Genomic DNA, 14400 nt, shown 5'->3' with positions numbered 1-14400 from the left:
TCTGAAATCTTCTATAGCTTTAGGTATTGTCTTTATCCCATCATATTTTGTCTCTTTCTTTAGTACTACATTGAAGTCTCCCCTTATGATGATATTCTCATTTGGTACTATATTAAGGAATGAATTAATCTCATTCCAAACTATTAATTTATTTGCTACTTGAATAGGTGCATAGATATTTATTACTATCATCTATAGATTTGACTTTGTGCTAGTAACTTTTCTTCCCATCCAATTATTATGGGTAGATATGTCTTCTATGTTTACTTTTTGGGTATTCCATATGATTCTCAGTCATGTTGAGGCTCCCTTTGATGGTTTAAATTCAAATTTCCACATTCGTAGTTTTTGTCCTAATTTTATGCCTTCTTTTCTTAACTTAGTTTCTTAAATTAACACAATTTCTTAATCAAATAGTGTAAGAATATGCTTTAGTAAGTGCTTCTTGCTAGGAGCATTTAGGCCCCTAGCATTCCATGTAGTGTTTTTCATTGTTCCTTGGGAAGGCTCTTCCCCTTCCCCCCTTGTAGTATTTTGAAGATCTTAGTTTGTTCCTTTACTTGTCCTGCAGCCTCCCTCAATTCTTTTAGTGATTTTCTTCCTCACTTCTATTTGGGTTTTCCACAACAAGGAATCTTTAACCCTTCCTAATTTATTGATATAACCATATTTTATAGATTTAGTTGCTTGTTTAATTCTTTTGCTATATCAAATTCTTCTATTATTTGATTATCTTCTACTAATATTTCTTTAAGTAGTAATTTATTCATTTGGTAATCTTCTGCCTCTAGGGTTTTCTCCTCTTCTTCAAATCTCTTTTCCTTAATTCCATTCTCCCTATTGGAATTTTTCACCATAGCTCTAAAGTCATCCCATATTGATTGTTCTTCACTTTGATTTTCTTGTCTTTTTTCTTGCATACTTGTTTGCTCTCTAACTTGCTCTATTTCTTAGAATGTTTTTAGATTATATCTATTTCTTTCCCTTTTTCCTCTTTGTTTTGGTCAAACATGTCATCACCATTTCTTGGAGTGTATCAAAATTTGTAACTCTTCTTTTTGGCCTTTTTCCTAATAGCAATATTGCACTAGTATGTTGATTCCACTAGTGGGATACTTAGCTTATATTCTAACTTCTCTAGTATTTGGGCTTCTTCTTGATTCATTTCTTTCTCAACTTCTATTTCTCTATAGTTCTCGTATTCTGCCTGATTAATACCGGGCTTCCCCTCCTATACAACTAATGTCTCTTCTTCTATTAATTTTCTCTGAGTTTTTCCTCTATTTTTTGATGCCTTTTCCATGTCTATTATCAACATCTTCTTACATATATGTTATGTATGAACAACTTCTGCTAAAATACATTGATCTACTAGATCATTCTATAGTAACAAAAACTCATGTGAGAGCTTCTTTATTTTTTTAACATTAAGTTCCATTTCTTCTATTGTGTCCTTCTCTATTCTATAATCTTTACATTTTCTAAAATTGTCTAAAAAATGTTGATAGCTCATGTTTATCATCCATCAACTTTCCTCCTTTTCTTCTCTTTCCAATCTTTCCTATTGAAACTCCTTAACTATCTCTATTTTATCCATGGTTTGGTTGTTTTCCTTCTCTGATGTTTTTTTGCCCTATATTCCTCCATTTTTTTGTCTTTTCTTTTGCTTGGCCTTTGACTTTCTTTTAGATTATTCTTAATATGAATATTTTTAAAGTATATACCCTTGACTATTTTCTATTTCTCCTATATACTTAGTAAATATTAAGTTATATATCAATCTATTTGTTATGATTTTCCTTTTTATTGTATTGCTTAGTTTTATTTTAACTAAGATTCTTATTTTCCTAGTTTTAATTGTATTATCTTCAATTCCTATGAAAGTACCTAGTGTTTCACCTATTCTTTTAATAATCTTAATCTCATTTAGTTTCGATGGTATGTCTGCATATTCCATCCATTTGATTGCTTGTTTGAATTTATTATGATTTTCATTGAAGTCAGGTTGCCATGCTATGAATTTAATATGATGCCCCTTATAGAAATAGTTTGATAAATCTAATATTTCATTTCTAGATTCTACATCTTGGCATTGTATGAACCAATATTTATTAGCATAGAGGGTTATGTTACCTTCTCACCACACCTTTTGGCAAAATTTTGTTCCATCTTGCTTTCGAATTTCACTAGCCCATTCCAATATGCATAAACACCTTTCTCTATGCATTCCCTCCATTTTTCTTCACTGTGTATGTTATTGATGATTATAGTGTCAGTATTCTTGATTTTAGCTGAATGCCTTAAAGTGGGGTTCCTTCCTTTGTTCGAATTTTTTGATTCATGATGCTTCTTTCGGTGTGGGGGGATATATACCTCAATTGCTGATGGATTAGCTCTCTTCTCTGGATGATTTTAAAGAATGGAGACCTGAAATTCATACTTTTCTACTTGTGCCCATGTTCTAACCATTAATGGACATAAGGGTATATTTTTAGGCTTAGAAATCAATTTGGTCTGATATAATTGTTTTTTATTATTGAAGTTCCCTAATCTAGGATTTTGATCTTTGCTGATAGAATATTTCATTTTATTGAAGAAGTCCTTTTGAATCTTCATTCACTGGTCAGTTTTATCTTCCCTGTTATATGATAATGTGTGCCATCTATAATTCCTCCTATTTTGGACAATCTGCCATTCATTTTTGTTTTTTCTATTCTAGATTTCATGGATGACTATGTTTCCTTCAGCATGGAGTCATATATGAGTTTCAAAGCCTTTCATTTTTTTTTTTGATTTGCTGATTCACTATTCATGCTTATCTGAGGAGAGTGCTTCAATTTGAGTTTTAGTTTGAAGGGTGATTTCTTCCTTATTCAGGCATTTATTCACATAATGGAATAGGGGATATTTGCTTCTAGATCTACATTTTATTACTATTTTCTTGGGTTATTCACAAACTTTGTCATTTTGTAGAGAAAAAAATGAAAGTTAGTTACCATACCACTAAAGCTACATTATGTTTTTAAGACCATCATTATGTATGTTGCTTTTTTTAAAATATTGTCATGCCCTTCTTATTTTTTCCATATCTACATTTTTTGTAAAATGATTGCTATCTTGAAATATGCTTAGATTGCAATTACTAAAATCCATGAATTTCGTCTTTATTACATGCTTTCTAATTTTCATTTTATTAAAAATAAAGTTTGTTTTGAATTGATTAGAATTCCATTAACAAAATAAAAAACTAACAAAAGAACCCCATCAACTTTGGATCAGTGAAAATAAATTTTGATGAATTTTTGTTTGTTAATCTTAGTATTAGTGGAATATGCTTTCAATATGAGAATTCAAACAACATATGTGGTGAAAATTTAATGATGCTTCATCAGGTTAATATAGCACATAAAAAGGGTTCAAATAGAACCATTTTTGAAGGTGACTTCCATATAAATAATAAACTAGTAAATAATTTAACTTTGTGTTTGCTTGAAAACGAGCTCACTTCTGAAAACTTTATTGTGAAGATAATAATTTTGTGGATAAGATGGTAACCCTTGTGCAAGACATGTCATGTGATTTCAATAGTGTCATAGTGAAAGTAATGAGGATTATTAACTATATATCTACTTAGGATCTCAGCTAGTGTGCTTTTTCTATTGGTCTTTTAGAGCATTCCTTTATGGATATCTTGTTGGGTTTTCCCTCTGATCAAGGGTTTTCCTTATTAAAAAATCATTATGTTATTATACATACTTCATATCATACTTGCTCTACTTTCTAGTTATTGTGGATATCAAAGTTGAAATAGATAATTTTAATTTAATTGATATTGGCATACAACTAATTCCCCCTCCATATTTGTACTAGTGGAGTTTACTTTCTATCAATTAGTATTAGACCATCTTGTCCTTGATTAGGAAGTTTAATAGCTTAAGGAAATCCATTGCATTAAAGAAGGAAAATCTAAAGTTTGATAGATCAATCTATGACAATTGGAAGTACAAGATGAAGGCTTATTTTCAATATATGAGAATTGAATATTGGATGATCACATACGATAAAAAAAATTATGGTGGAAGAAGAAAATGTAGACTCCTAATCTATAGACCAAAAGGAGCTCTTCATGTACAATTTGTATGCTAGGGAAGCATTAATTCCTACTCTTCTAGATTTAGAATTTGTTGAGGTAAAAGATCTACATATTGCTTATGATATTTTGACAAGGCATGAAGCACTTTATGATAACAAAGATTTATGAAAACACTAAAGACTATGGGGGATCTATACTTGAAATTGAGGTATGTTACAAAATTTTGAGATCATAGATTCTTTCTTATGAGAATAAAATACTAGTTATTGAAGAGATTATAATGATTATGCCCAATCTTGATGGAGAAATACTAATTTAGAATTTTCAAGAATATGAATAAAGATTGAGACATAAGTTTCCTAGAGTTGAGGATACTAGAAGTACTAAGAGTAGAAAAATGAATAAAAGAGTACTAAGAGTACATTTTTATGAATAATATATTCTTGGAGTGACTTTTGGCTCATAAATGTTACATACTCTAGTTAATGAGTATAAATTTCATGATAAAGAATGGAACCTTCCAATGTAAAACTTTTGAATACATCAACCTCAAACACCTTGACCAAATTTGAACCTAAGAAAATGATTGATGAATTCTATGGACATTTTGGGATGAGACATGACATAGCTGATGCCACTACCCATCAAATCCTCTAGGCCAGTTATTATTGGCCCTATTTATTCAGGGATGTCTATTCTCATGTGAGAAAATTCAATGCCTCACAAACTATTATTTCTAGAGAGAAGAACTCAATAATGGCTTTATATTCTATTTTTGAGGCTAGACCTTTTTCCCAATGTTTTTTAAATTTCATCAAGAGAGAAACCCCTTAGACATTGATATATTCTTATAGTGACTAATTATTCTAACAAGTCCCCAAAATTCATTCCTTGTAAAATATTACTATGATTATAGTTATTATCTTCATCAAAAAAAATATCATCACAAGATTAAGGATTCCTTTCTAGAATAATAGAAACACAACATTTTGTTGCCCCATCTCCTAGAGTGGGCCTAAAAATTCAATTTAATTCTTAAATTATTAATCAATTTTTATCCATATGATAAGCGTATATAAGAATCTACAACCAAGAATATCCTTGGTATTAAAAAGAATCTACTAGAGATGAATCCTTGGGATAGACCCTAAAAACTTAGATTCACCTTGTGGGAAGATCACATACAATTTAATGACACCCTTAGAATTCCTACATTTTATCTAGTCTATGGCAAAAATCTAGTGCTTTCCATGAACTTGTATTTTCTAGTCCTTTACTTTAGGAAAGTGTAGCTGAGAGTACTAATTAGAGCTAGTCTACCAAAGAAAAAAAGAGTACTAAGAGTACTAAGTAAAAGTTTAACTTGTGAAGATTTTGCACGACTACTGATAGATATAAATGAAAATAATAACAATATTAGAGAAGAATTTTTATTGATTGAAAAGAGGGAATTAAGAGGTAAGGAAGATCAATAGTATTTTTTTTGATTTATCTCCAATCAACAACAAACCAAGCTTATAAAATATCTCTTATTCCTCCTTAAATAGGTAATTGGATCTTTTTACACTTAAAACATCACCGTAGATCTTAGGGTTAGGTAAGATTCATCGAATCCTTCCATCATTTTTTTCTCCTTCTCCTTCTATACACTTTAGATTAAATTATTGCCTTTAGTTTCATAAAAGCCCTCTTCATCCATCAAATACATCATCTCATCAATCCTTATCATCCACACATTTTGACTAATCCAAAATTTTAAATATGTCACCCTCAAATTTGATTCTTTCACAAACTATAACTTTTTTTTTTCACTCAAAAATTACTATGTTCTTCTATTATGTCATCACTATGTAGCTTGATATATAATGTTCTATCTTGCTTAGCATTCACTATCTTCCTCAGCAATAACTATCACTCAACTTATAGTGATTGTTTGACTTCATCTTAAGTTCCTTGATCTTCTACTCTATTGACTGCCCAACATTGATACTCGGTCAAGCTTAGAGTTTAAATTAAATTCTTGTCATTTCACTCATACATATATTCATTAGTCTTCTTAAATTCATATAATGATTAAACAAAACATTACTTTTAATGACTAACTTATCAACTTCCCATTGTAATTCCATGATACTTTACTTCTCTTTCTCAACAACATTACTAGCTCGCTTTTCTATCTTATCTTTTCAAATCCTCTTCATCAATCAAATGATATAGGACACTCTAAACTATTACTAAATGTCACACCACTAGGTTTGACATTAATGACTAAATTACAATTGTTCCAATTTTAGTTTCCAACAATCTCCCTCTTTGTCATTGATGCCACTGCTTCTAGTTGCCATACAATCCAAAATATTCATTAAGTCTTCTCTAAACTTGTATAGTTAGCTCCCTCTATATTTTTTTTCTCTCCTTGAATAAATTATCCCCCTCTTACAGATAGGAATAGTAAGTACACAACTTTTCTCCCTCTTTGAAAAAATGCCAAAGACATCATTCTAATCTTTAGTACTCTATACACATAATCCTTATATCACTAGTGTGACTGGTATAGAAATTCCACTTCTCTTTACCTTGACTCCTTGCATCTTCATCTACTCATAGTTTGGTTTATTTAATTTCATACCTTTCAGCAACTCCTAAAGTGTGCCCCCCTCATCAATTTGTAAAATATTTTGATTATAACAATTCATGCAATGTAACATCTCTTCTGAATTTGCTTGAGGTAGGGGAATGACCCCTAACTTACCTCTTAGATACTCAAAAGCATCCTTAGGTATTTCCTTTTTTAATATGTTAGCTATATGCTCCTTTGTGTTCACATATTTCAAGCTTACTTCTTTGTCTCGTACAAGCTCTCTAAAATAATGATACTTGATCTCAACATGTTTAGTCTTTGTCTGCATCATAGGGTTCTTTGATACTTTTATAGAACTTGTGTTATCATAATAAATAACAATAGGTCCAATGATCTCTTCCTTCATAAGCTTCTTTATGCACACAATATTATAATAATTAACTAATGTAGCAGTAGATTTATCTTCTTCTATGGATTGATAAATATAATTTTACTTCTTTCTTGTCCATGAAATTAATCTCATTCCTGGAAAGAAAGTGCCTCCACTTTTACTTTTTCTGTCATTAGTGTTGAATGCATAGCCAACATTTGTACAAACCTTCAATTTAAACTTATCATTCTTCTTGTACCATAATCCCTAGTCTTCTATTCCTTGAAGACATATTAGTATCCTTTTCACTTCATTCATTTGATTTTCTCTAGGATTAGCAGAGAATCTAGGAACAATTCTAACTACTAATATAATGTCATGTCTACTATGTACAACATATTACAATTTTCCAATCATTGACCTATATAATGCTTGATTGATCTTGTCTGAATCATCATTCTTTGAAAGTTTATGTTGAGTCACCATAGGTGTTCCAACTGGTCTTGAGTCTTCCATTCTAAAACTCTTCAATATCTCATTGAAATTCTTTGATTATGTAATGTAGTTACCTTTGTTCATATGATAAACTAGCAATCTAACAAATAATTTTATCTTTCCAAATATTGACATCTAAAATTCTTTCTTGATTTCATTAACAAAAGATTTACGCAAAAAATCTTGCCGTCCAAATATGATATCATCAAAAAAGAAATAGCTAACAATATCTTATATTTAGATTCACTTTTCAAGTACAAATTGCTATCATCATTAGTTCTTCCAAAACCAAGTTTCACCAAATAATTGTGTAACCTTTTGTACCATGATCTAGGGGCTTGCTTCAGACATATAAATCCTTATGTACCTTATAAACCATATTCCTTTTTCTTGGGTCAACAAATCCTTCAGGTTGTTCAATGAAAACTTCTTCTTCAAAGATTCCATTTAGAAATTCATATTTGACATTCCTTTGGTATACTTTGAATGCTTTGTGAGCAGCATATGAAAGAAAAATATTGGAGGTTTATAGGGAAACTAAGATATTGAGAGAAGGTTGGGGGGTGAATTAGAATCACTAAAAAATTTAACCTTAAAAAAAACTTGACTGCATTCACCACATTATCCATATGATATCTAGATTATGCATATAATAACTTATAGCTTAAAATGGTGAAATGGATCTAACTCTATATCTTATCCATCAACATGAAAATCTAAATGTTGTCTCTAAAAGTTTCACCTTGACTAAATCCTAAAACTCAGTCACTTAGAGAAACATGGAAACACTCCTAGGTAGTGGGTGTACTAGAAATAGGAGTGAATCTTTGAGTTATAGGCTAGTTCCTTATGATTCTTCACCTATTTTATCTTCAAACATAAATTTTAAACTTGGGAGGGAAAGAGATAGAAGGATAACTTGCATGAAATGTAAATATTAGAAGGTAAACTTAGCTAAACTTAAGGTGATGCACCAAAACATTAAGATGAGAAGATTAATAGCTTGCCATAATGAAGATTTACTAAACAGTTCAAGGTTGGCACAATATTGACCTTAGAAAACTCATACATAAGCACTTTAAAAGAAGGATAGACCTTGAACAAGGTGTCAATAGGGATAATGATACCCACAATTGACAACTTGAAATGAAGCACAATTTCACAACTTGTAACCTATATGAGTATTATAATATTCAGACTAGTGACTTACACAAAAAAATAAAGACAAGAAGGGATTCTAAAATATTCCTTATTCAAGCTTCAAATGTATTTCAACAACATTCATCAAAATGGTTACTAAGTCATCTATAGAAATATTATGAAGGACTCCTCAAAGATCACGTCAAAATTGCTCTTTGTAAAAAATTTGGAACCCCTATTCCACAACTTGGAAATCCTTATATAGAGAGGGATTGCAACCATCTTCAAATGGGAGGACCCATGTCAAAATCTTACTAGAAAAATCAATACAAAGATATTTCTAGAATGTTACAGTTAAAACATTCTCTATATTCAGACAAAACTAGGAAAATAGTTGCAAAATTGGTAGGTGATACTTACTACAGGAGTCTTCTATTTAATTCTACTTGTCCTCTACTACCTTTAGTTGTGAAGCTCCTCAACTACTTCCATCGGCAGAGTCTTAACATCTCCAACTACTTCCAAAAAAATTATTTCCTTTTTTGGGCCATCTAGTGAATCTAATTTCATCTAAGTCTCTTTCTGCCTTACTCCACCTAAAAATAAGGTCCTTATCATTATTGTGTAGAATCAACAATCAATGCTCATCCCACAACTTTTCATGCTCTATACTTTTCTTGAAATTTCATTGGCTGAGGGTTTTCTATCATTTTCCAACATAGAAAGAAAAAATTGGTTTCATGTTTTACTTAGGGTTTATGATCTTATGATCCACTTAGAAATCAAGCCCTTTGTATTCTTGTAAGTTGAGAAATTATCCTTTAAGATCTTATGATCTATTACTTTTCATATCTATGAAGAACCACTTTAAGTTTCTTAGGATCTTATGAGCCACAACTTATCATAAAATCAAAACATTGAAAGCTATGTCCTCTTTTGGAGCTGTGAAACTATTCTTTACATTTTATAAAGCCTTTTTAGAATTGCTAGCATATACTTCAGTTCTTATGATCTTATAATCTTAGCTTTGCATAGCATTGGCTCTCACTTTTTCTTATCTTATAATCTCTTGATCAGAGTCAACTAACTCTTGTTGTGAGTCTCAAAGTTTTTAATTTACCACTACCTTTACCTTCTGATCATATGCTGGTTTCTATCTCTCCTTTGTCATAACTTTAGAGACACTTGAATTTACTTTACATTGTCCTGATGACCATATATTGACTGTAACCTCATAGCTTCAAAAATTCTCATTGTTTTCTCTTATGATCTCACGATCATCTGACCTTCATATCATTGAAAGTCTCCTTATAAGACTTTACTCTTATGTGATTCTCTAGTCATCATAAGATCAAAACCCTCCACAACCTTTGTAGTTTATGTCTTACAATCTTACAATCTCTTTGCTCTTATATAATCATGAGATCCTTTTTTAGCCTCTACGCATATACATCCTATAGCTTTTTGTAACATCATAATACTTTTTATTTACCTTAAGACACTTATAATGACACATAAAAGGATGATTGTAAGATTAAAAACTTTAGAGCACACATTCATGATGCTACAATAATTTGGATATTGTAACATTGGGAGATCAACACTGACCTCTATGATCCTTCACTAGCCTCATGACAACTTCACAACTCCCTAACACAAAAATATTTTGAATCATGTGATGGTGAGATCATCGATCCAATTAACCACCACCTCTCCTTGCAACTTCATAGTCAAAAGTCATAACTACGGATGAAACCTTGTGAAGCTATGGCAACCCTTAAACTAAACTATTCTAAATACTTGCTGCAACCTCATAGCTTAAAAATATATCTTCTTTTTTTAACTTCACCCCTTTGCACCCTCACAACCTTATATATTCATTGACCATGTTGAACTAGGAAACTGCAAATACCTCTTTAAACTATTGATTGCTTCATCATAGCTGCTTACTGCTTCCCTTCATTGACCACTATGAAATGGCAATAACCATTCCCTTTGACTGTCAGATTCTCTTCGCAATTTTGCAAAATAATTTTTTTTTACTAGCTTAACCATACGATGCTATGATGACTATTAACTTGACTACATTCTCATTTATTGCTACTTCATAACATGAAAATTCTTCAATGTTTTTTTACCTACAACATTGCAATAGATGTTTGCAGCTAACTAATTACTTTCAATCATAACCTTGTAACTTATAAATCTAACTCAATACTTAACCCTAAAAAGCTACAACCAAAGCATTTCATTCCATCACCAGCTTAACCATAGTTTACTCTTAAATCCTTTTGATGTAGCAAAAACCCTAAACTTGACTCATGTTGTCTACTTTTGGACCTGCGTGACATAAAATCTAAAGCTTATCTAATTTCTTTCTATGGAGTGATATCAATTTAAATTTAACTTCTTTTATTGACATGACAACTCCTTCTAAATTTGATCATTAACCTACCCTCTAACCCTACGAAGATGCAATGAAGGATTTTTTCTAGTTTGCTACTTTGATCTCTAGGTTACCTTTAACCAACTACAAAGATGTGATAACCACCAAGCTTAACTAAAACTATAGTTGATCTAACCACTTGTAATCATGTGATATTTCAAAATTTGACTACATGATTCTTAGTCACTTCTTCACAATTGAAATTGCTTTAAGCTTGATACTGCATGTGATCAGTGATCAACAACTTATGGCCTCTTCACAACATGAGCTTGAATGCTAGCACTAACCTTTGAGATGTTGCGATGATTGCTATCTTGATTTTTTTGCATCCTCACATCCCTTACAATAGTTAGTCATAAAAAAGGAGTGATGTTGAGACTGAAATACTTTCACAAAATTGCAACAATTCTTTTTTAGGGACACAACTTATAATATAAAAAATAACCAAGGGAAATAAAAATTTACTTTTTGTTTACTAATTTGCACATTGTGTTAAAAATTGGTAACATTTTTGGTGTCTATTGCTATATGGCTGCCTGCTAGACATCAAAACTTGTAGTCTTAAATAGGCCATTGGGCATAGAGTCGATTTAGCTCTGTGAGAATGAGTGAGTGTCAAAGCTAGGTGGACATGCTTGGATATATACATTTGGACTTGTACATAGGACAAAAAATTTCTACGAGTTCTGAGGATATTATTAGATTTACATGCATGCAACATTAATTTTCTTTGCTTAACTCTTCAGAAACTTTGGAACCTTTTATTGAAATAAGAAAGAACTAAAACTAAAGCAAGCTTGTGCTCGAAAAAAACTTAGGGAAATTTGAAAACTAACCTACTATCCTAACCTATATAAAGATGCTAAAAAAAACCATTTTCTAGTTGGTTGAAGTACTTTCCTTTAATTTGTAATGATAAATAGTCATATAGGTAAATTCATAAATATGGAAAAATGAAAAACATTTGACCATTTTATGGTATAATTCTTGAGAAAAGAAGGATGTTTCACTTACTTCTCCATGCTGATTGAAAAAATAGCTTCTTGGAAAGGATCAACATGCTTCACAACTTGAAAAATCTTTAATGCTTTTTTGCCTATGACATTGTGATAAATGTTTGGATCTAACTAATTTCTTTCATTTGCAACCTTGCAACTTAGAAAAATAACTCAATACTTAACCCTACAAAGTTGCAACCAAATCATTTCACTGCATAACCACTTTAACCCTAGGTTACTCTTAACTCCTTGCGATGCAATAAAAATCCTTAACTTGACTGATGTTGTCTACTTTTGCACCTTCATGACTTAAACTCTTCTCAGCTCCACCTGTTGTGTTTTTCAACTCCACATGTTGTCCATGCATTTGAACATCTTCATTGCTCATGATTAATTCATCACATGGGTACATCTAGGAATATCCCCATCACCTCCTGCATAAAATGAATCTAATATTATAAAATTCCCCCTAAGAAATAATAGTTCAAGTGAAATAAACACATGAAAAATGAGAGAGGAAAAGAGGAATCTACTTACAATTACACATTTCCATTGCATATGTGGCCATGCTAGCTATTGAGTGAGTTTTATTATTTTCCTATTGTGGCAAGATCTCTCTATCTATATACATACATGCATATACAAAGATCACAAAAGCATGACGATGAAATGCAACAATCAAAAGGGCACAAATTTTTTTTTGAGACCTCCACATGATACATATATACATACATATACATACATATATACATCCATACATATACATATACATACATACATACATACATACATACATAAATATATACATACATACATGTATGTATGTATATAGAAAAATATCTTTTTTAAGGTGCTAAGTGACAACTTGCATCAAGATCCTCCACAAAAATAATGTAGACCAAGAAAAATGGGGAGAGGTCACAAGAAATTTTACAAAAACATAATATAGCAAATATTTTTAGAAAAAAAAAAGGAATTCTAGTAGTGAGAATAGTTGCTACAAATTATAGGGAGCTAAGAGACCCTAAGCCTATGCTATGTTTTGTGGAGACATGGGAGAAGTTACTACCAGCTTTAGTACTTCATAACATTCTAGATCATAAAATGATGCCCAAATTAACAACATTAGTAAATACTTGGGATGCAGAGATCATAAGGGCATGACAACAAATTTCTATAGAACTATTATCAAATTAAGTACAATAAAACAAATGAGCCAAGTTTGTATCTATCATATCTAGAGCATTCATCACGTCCAAATAGAGATTTTGAGAAATTATCCTCGTAGCCACAACATATATAGAAATAGGATGACCCAAAATTTGTATTATAGGCTAGAATAATTCAAAGACCAATTTATCATCTTTAACATGACCATCAAACCAATAATCTACTCCTAATAGTGTAACAATCATATCCTTCTCCTACTCATTGGCCTACTTGAAGATCTCGACCACTTGAACTTTTGGCACCTCCTCCACTAGAATAGTCTGCATGCACCTACACTAAATTCCCAAGAATACCATTTGATTTGATATAAAAAAATTGAGGCCCAAATAAATATTTAAAAAACATGATAATCTCTTCTCAATTCAAGCAGTACTAATAGAATACTGTAGAAGATCTAAGAAAAAGATTATTCAAATCTAAGGATGACAACAACAACACCAAAGATTCACAAGAACACCATTGACCATATACAAGGGTATTTTTTCATATTTTAACCAATTCCTTTAGTAACAAATGCCTGAATGTCTTTTGACAAAATATCTAACAAACTATGTGGAATGCAATCTCACTCGTCAAATCCATCTCATCATTTCAATCAGTCTTCACATTTTCCAAGAAGTCAACAGCCCTATTACCCTCTCAAAAAATATGTTGGAAGTGGAAATTATCAAAAGACTGAAGGTGATTCGAGATAAAGTCTCTACCAATTCTTATGAGGATTACTAATCAAGACTTCTCGTGGGTCAAAAAGTGAAGGTTAAATCTCAACTCAAATGAGACATCTATAGGGAGGATATTAGGAGAGTTGAAAACAATTAAAAGAAGAGCCTAGAGTATTGAAGACATACAATAATTTATTCATAAGATAAAATAGTGAAAAGACTCTCAGGGATTGCGACACACAACAACTGGAATTTTATATATAGCGAACATGAATTTTAGAGCTAGTTTGATACAAAGAGAATGTTGTCACTGAATAATGAATTCCTATCAATAAAACTATATTTACTTAGCCAATGAGTGAGGATATAAAAGCATCAGTGAACA

This window comes from Cupressus sempervirens, chromosome 10 (genome assembly GCF_028749045.1).
Source record: "Cupressus sempervirens isolate cs-2001-9-10 chromosome 10, ASM2874904v1, whole genome shotgun sequence".
In the NCBI taxonomy this organism is placed as follows: domain Eukaryota; kingdom Viridiplantae; phylum Streptophyta; class Pinopsida; order Cupressales; family Cupressaceae; genus Cupressus; species Cupressus sempervirens.
This window is presented reverse-complemented; position numbering follows the sequence as displayed.